At 41.8% G+C, this 6883-nt stretch overlaps 1 long non-coding RNA gene across 1 annotated transcript in view; it reads left to right on the plus strand.

Moving 5' to 3' along the window:
- Nucleotides 1–5758: 5758 nt before the first annotated feature.
- LOC121920221 overlaps nt 5759–6883 on the plus strand; it is a 15691-nt gene continuing 14566 nt past the window's right edge. The window contains exons 1-2 of the long non-coding RNA XR_006101704.1: nt 5759–5934; nt 6028–6230. This is a non-coding gene — a long non-coding RNA (uncharacterized LOC121920221). The remainder of the gene's footprint in view (nt 5935–6027; nt 6231–6883) is intronic.

Here is a 6883-nt window from a genome sequence, read left to right on the forward strand (position 1 = left end):
ATTCACAGGAATCCTGCCACCTACTCCTGTGAAAGTTTAGTAAGGATTTTCATAAGATGGGTTTAGTTCAGAGCTTTGAAAAGCTATACTGCTGCACTAAAATTCCCAGAATCCTTATTTTAATGTGAAGCCCAAAAAACCCACGAAAAACCTTATTTTAATGATTTTGGAAGCTGCGGTACATAGAAAAAGTAGTTTTCTCAATTCCTGGTGCTTAATAATCACTTATTGGTGAAAAATTATTTCATGGGTTGTCTCCACAGCACAGCACTGGTTTTCTGCAATGAAAGAGAAGTAAAAAAAAATTTAAAAGGGAGGGGGGTTCCAGACAGAATAATATAGGAGGGTCTATAATCCAACAATAGCCTTTCCTCAAGACCAAGAACAGAGGTTATGTGTATTTGTAAGTAAATCACAACCAACACTACTTTTGTAGTGTTAGGGCAATTACAAGGGACAATTAAGAGGCTGATCATCATTACCAATTCCTTAGCCATAATCAGTAGGAAACGAGAAAATGGGCAGGACCTATAAACAGGAAGTTTTTAATTAATAGTAGATTTGTCCTGAAAAGCTTCAACAGCACTTGCCAAGCTGATACTGAAAATGCATTGTATCCCCTCCACCCAAGTGACAACTTAACTCTGAGAAACAAGAAAGACTGAATTAAAGGACAGCAAACATATGGTGGAAAGCCACAGTGTGAAAGTCATCTGAATTGTCTAAAAACAACAGTTTGCTAAGGATGGCATTTCTAGGAGCAAGGAGCTAGTGTAGAAATGCATGGATGTACATCAGCCTCCAAAAATAAAACAGAACAAGGTGATCCAGCAGTTCTCTGAACAAGAGCTTTTGTTACTAGGGTGTAAATTGTTCAGAAACCCTTGGCAGATCCAGAGGTTTCTGTTTTGAAATTAAAAGGAATCAGACAAGCACAGGTGTCAAATGCAAGCTGTCAGCATACAAATAGGATTGCAATTTTGTTTTTGTGCCTATCCTCCTCCGGTTATCCCTTGCTGTGTCTGCAGCACCCACAACCGGGTATATTGGCATCCACCTAAACCTGAGTCAATATCTGCATGTATAGTATTGTTAGCATGTTCAGAATAGATGAAAGGTGGCAAGTGATTGATACAGCCCCCAGAGCCAACAGCTGGGAAGGTCAATCCCTTTTCCTTGATGTCAGAGTCAAATCCCTTTCCATATCCGCATTAACAGGTGCACTGAGAAACATAGCTTTCCTTTGCCAAGAGAGCTGATGCCCACCCTTCCCTGCTTCTAGCCATATTTCTTTCCATACGAAATTGCAGCAGCAAGGTCTCCACCTAACTGATCTCCACCCACTACCCACCCCTGCTCCACTGAGTAGACAGAAACCACCTATTTTAAATATGGGAACAACAAGGACTGGTAGGTACACCCTCTCACTGGGCTTTGCAAGCTGGATTTTTTGGCACTGATAATGATTCCTGCTCAACTTGAAAGTTTGTCGTTCCTTCCCACAAAGAGCATCACCATGGTGCCCGTAATTACTTGGAACCGGGCATCTCTGTAATATCAAAGGGTTAGCCAGCTGACCATTCTGTTCTGCTTCATTTCCTCCCCCAACCCACCCTCCTCCAGTTTATAAGCACTTTGTTCTAACATGCTGGGGGGAGGCCGACTGTCAATGCATAACCTCTCCTGTTTTCATCTCCTACCACACAGACCAAGGATGTTTACTTGGTCCTCTCACTGCCTATTGCTGGGCAAGCCATGAATTAAGAAAGAGAAAGAATGAAAGAAAGCATTCAAGCCAGCTTGTCTATTCTGACTATTCTCCTTGAATCATCATGCCCATAAATGCTGCACAATTAGTGGTTATTCCAGGGTCACTTTTGAGTGCTGGACCAAACCTATCAACCTCTGTTGGCAATGAAGCAGCAGCATGTGGTGTTTATTTTGGATAACAAATAGAACATTGTAAGAACCGCTTGCTAAGCACAAGCTAGGGGTGTATGAGATGAGAGCGGGGGGCAGAACAACAAGAAAAGGGCAGAAATATTTTGGGACTAATGAGAGGGAAACTGGATAGCTGTGATTGCATAACACACGACAGAATTTGCTGTAGAGCCCTTGACAAGATTTCTACAGCCAGGCTGGATTCTAAAGTTTACAATTGCCCATCTTAGCTAAAGCAAGTTGTCTATTTCCTTACATGAGTTTCATAGTCTTGAACTAATACCAAAGTTGTTTGTGATTGCTGAATTGTATTTTATTTTTATCCCAATCTTCTTTGCTAGTTGTTTAGAGGACTGCACATAACTTTCCTATTTTACCTTCTAAATCAATATTTTTCAACCTTTGATTTTGCATCCCTGCTCCTAGCATGGCTAATGATGGGGGGGGGGGGCGCGAATTCTGCGGCCACGATACTACACAATGATTCTCTAAGACGTATGTATCTGTCAGCAGATCCCTTGAATCCCCTGTTGCTTCAATTGTACTTCAAAATCCCAATAATATTTGAGCACTGTAATGATCCTATAGGAATGCTTACTGGTTAAGATGCCAATTCTAATTATTGGAAAGTTGGCAGTTCGAGGCCCAAGTACTGCATGATGAGTTCTTATCACTGGTCCCAGCTTCTGCCAACCTAGCAGTTCAAAAGCATGTAAAAGTGCAAGTACATAAATAGATACTACTTTGGTGGGAAGGTAACAGTATTCTGTGCAGTCATGCTGACCACATGACCCACAGAATAGTCTTTGGCAATTATGGCTCTTTGGTTTGTACCGGTGGTGAGTACTGCCTCCTACAGTTGGTTACTAGAGATGCATGTCAAGGGGAAGCCTTTACCTTTTTAATGATCCTATGGCATATGTGAGGCAATCTACATCATCTGTTTGCCTAGGGATCTGCATCATGTCACTGCAGAATGATCTGTGGATGCTAACTGATATACCAATTATCAGCTGAAAGAAAGGCGGAGAGAGGCAGAGGTAGGAGAAAGCATTTGGAGACATTAAGAGCTGGAAAGTCACCACTACATTAAATTTTTTTAACTAATTTGTTTTGATGATTTTCTTAGTGGTTTTAAACATGCCAGATTTTGTACATCACTTTGGGAGGGTTTGGGTTTTTTTTTAGCTAAAATGGAATTAAAGTAATAAGAAAGTTAATTATTAAGTTAATTGGTCTTAATTCTTAGAGACAGAGGTAAGTTAGGGCTACAGTGTGAAAGTAGTACTATTCTGCAGAACCTTGAAATGTCTCATTTTTGAACTACAACCCCCAGAATCCTTCAGCCAGGATGTCCAGTGGTTGAACTGGCTGGAAGATTCTGAGAAATGTATCTAAAATGTAATTTTCCCACTGCTGCATCACTTTGAACAGCAGGAACTGTTTGGCTATACTAACCCATTTGGCTTCATGTTCTGGACAAAGTCATCCCATTTGTGCCCATGTTCTCTCTGGGCAGTTAAATTAAACTTCTTATGTCAGAAGAAGTTGGAAACTCTGTCACTGGGCAGAGTGAGGCAACTACCTCAGATGGTAGATGCCAAGAAACAGCAGTGGTGCTACTCCAGCTGCTCCTCCTGAGTTCCCTGGGCATACACAGAGTTCCCAGGGAAGATACACGCGTTTGTTGCCAACGACTCTCTGCCTTACCCCGGTTATGCATGTCATGTGACTGTCGTATTAATAGATGTTATATTGTTGTAATCTTTTTATATTTTTATAGAGTTTTTATGTAATTGTTTTAATAGTCTGTAACCCCACTTCGATCCATCGGGAGAGGCAGGGAAACATAAATATTATTATTATTATTATTATTATTATTATTATTATTATTATTATACCTTTCCCTTGGAGGACAGAGGTGTGTACATCATTGCTAGCAAACGTGACATACCCCACATTATATTTGGGATCTCCTTATTTTCATATCTGAAGCCAGGAATGTTCTTAAGAGGTCCCAGTAACTAACACCAGGGGAACTGAAAACAAAGACATGTGAAGACCCAGGTGATACCAAGAGAAGCTGAATGGATTTGTCCTCCTCACAGGCTCTCCACATAGCCTTAAAACAAAAGGTGAAGGCAGGCTGCATCCACACTGCAGAAATAATCCAGTTTGACACCACTTTAACTGTCATGGCTCAATGCTATGGAATTCTAGGAATTGTAGTTTTGTGAGACATGTAGCCTTCACTGTCAGAAGGCTCTGGTGTCACAACAAACCACAGTTCCCAGAATTTAATAGCACTGAGCATTAAAGTGAATCAAACTGCATTGTTTCTGCAGTTTAGGTGCAGATGCAGTAAGACAACCTACCTACTCCCTGCCATGTTTCCCACCAACTTCCCTATCCATTTATCCCTGGATTGTCACAAATCCAATTGCTGTTTATATTACTTTGAAGTTAAAACCACGAACCATTCTGGAATTGCATTGTTGATTCCTAGAAAGACCATCATGTCTTTGTTGCAGAACAAGACAGCATATTCCCAGAGGCTAGGATCTTAGATATAATTAATAATAATAATAATAATTTGTTTTATTTATATACTGCTATTCCAAAGATCATAGCGGTGAACAGCAAGTAAGCTAATTAGCAAGTAAGCTAATTTGCCCCCAACAGTCTGGGTACTCATTTTAGCGACCTCGGAAGGATGCAAGCCTGAGTCGAGCTTGGGCCCTTTTGCTGGTCTTGAACTCGCAACCTTGTGGTTTTGAGTGAATGGCTGCAGTACAGGCATTTAACCACTGTGCCACCAGGGCTCCATATAAATATCAGTCCCGAACTTATGCTCAAGTACAGTGTGGGCAGAGAGAGCCTTCTACTCACTGTGTCTCCCTCAGACCCCATCTGAGCCACAACCCTCTTTCCATGATCACCTTTCCAGGACAGGTGAATACAGTGGACCCTTGATTTATGTGGGGGATCCATTCCAGACCCCCCATGCATAAAAAAATACCCGTTGTCCCGTTGTTTTCAATGGCGGTGCTGTGGATGCGCTCACCATTCACTTAACGAAGGCTCACCATCTAGGTGATGTCAAGTCCGCATATGGTGAGCCTGCATATGGCGTGGACGTGCTTGTATTACCCTTTCTACATGCCTATAACTAGACTATCCAATCTCCATAACTCTGGTTTGGTTACTGGAATGGTGTATTGGTTTGAATTACTGTTGTGTATTTGATTACACTCTTGCATATTTCTAAATAAAAATCTTATTATTCACCAAAACCTGGACTCCTTCTCAGTTAGTACTGGTGAGAGCTATCCTCAAGTTATCCAGCCTCTCTTAAGCTTCCTTGAGCTAAACAATTCCCCATCATTTTAAAAAGCAGTTGGTGGGGACCCCCCCCTTCTTTTGGGTAATATCTCATGGCTTGTCTTGGATTCTTTAAACTAGTGTGCTGTACCCAGGTGTGGTGGAGCACCTTATATCATTCCTAGCATTAAGACAAAATTCAACTGGTAGTCCAATCAGCTTTTGTACATGAACTAGAGAAGGGTGCCTGCTTATGTTTTTCTCCAGGCAGCAAAAAGTACTGGGACAGCTCTGTCTCTCCATGCCTCTTTCCCCCTCATATCAGGATTCTTCTTTCCTGCTGATAACACCTGTTCCTCCTCAGCCTTGGCAATGTTCTACTTCATTGCCAACAGTATTTTGCAATACCCCTAGTTAGCCAGGTCTAGGAGAATGAGTCAAGGAGCTTGCTATCTTCTGATTTACATGTTGTTCTTACTTCCAGGGATCTCAGTACACAAACAAGCATATGGTTTTCATGGAAAGCTATCTCTGCTAGGAGTAAAATGGACAATTTGGAAAGCATTCAGCCATCAAGGCCTTCACTGCAGCTGGGGTTTGCTAGAAGCACATGGACAAGAATGGTCCTCTAATAGTCTCCAAAACAGTGTTGCCAAACAACATTTGAGGCAGGTAAGGTTGCAGGGGCATGTCTTCCAGCACCGTCATATGTCAGGCAAAAAGTGGGCTGGTCCACATTGCATTCTAATGTTTCCTCTTTCTCAGCAGTTTTAATAGTCCCTTAATGAGCTGTGACTCTGAAACGAAGGTGCTGTCCATCATCTGGATATTAGCTCACGGCTGTTTGCCTCTCTCATTTTACCCACGGATTTCTATGCAACAGGAGTTGTGCTAAACATATCAAGTGCATCCAAGTCAGAGTCCAGATCTGAAGAAACAAGAGCTATGAGAACACAGGGGAACGGACAGTAAGTTTACAGTCTAACCTGACTTTAATCAGGCAAAACAGAAACCCTTTTCTGTTCATGTGAAATCTGGGGCTGATGTCTAAGTAAAAAAGTTCACTTTTGGTATCATCACATTATCCTGACTCTCCCCCCCCCCCCCCAAAATCGGGCCCAACCCTCAGTATTTTGACATTAACAAAGAGTCCTCCCAAGCTTCCATTTCTGTTTATTTCACTTGTTTGAGTTTGAAGCTTGCCCAGTTCTGAAGGTATGGAATGGATAATGAAACATATTTTCATTCTGGATTATTTCCTGACTGGGAAAAGATTTGTCCCTGATTTAATAGCTAAGGAGTTAGTCACATGATGAAAATAATCCAGGATGAATTTAGGATCAATCTTTGTTGTTTACACACATCCCAAATGCACTTGATTAAGTTTGGGGGGCGGGGCTGCCAAAAACCCTACTTACCCCAGGATAATTAATATCAGGCTTTTTCCCGTGTTTTTGTAAAAGATTTGCATCGTCAGCTGTGTGAATAACGATGCAAATAGACCCAAATAGGCTTGGGACAAAACTCTCCATGCCTTTAATGGGTTTTGAATGCATTCATATCATCAACAGCCCACACGGTCGAGAAAGTGCCACCTCTCCCCCAGCTGAACAGCCACCAC

This window comes from Sceloporus undulatus, chromosome 2 (genome assembly GCF_019175285.1).
Source record: "Sceloporus undulatus isolate JIND9_A2432 ecotype Alabama chromosome 2, SceUnd_v1.1, whole genome shotgun sequence".
Taxonomy (NCBI): domain Eukaryota; kingdom Metazoa; phylum Chordata; class Lepidosauria; order Squamata; family Phrynosomatidae; genus Sceloporus; species Sceloporus undulatus.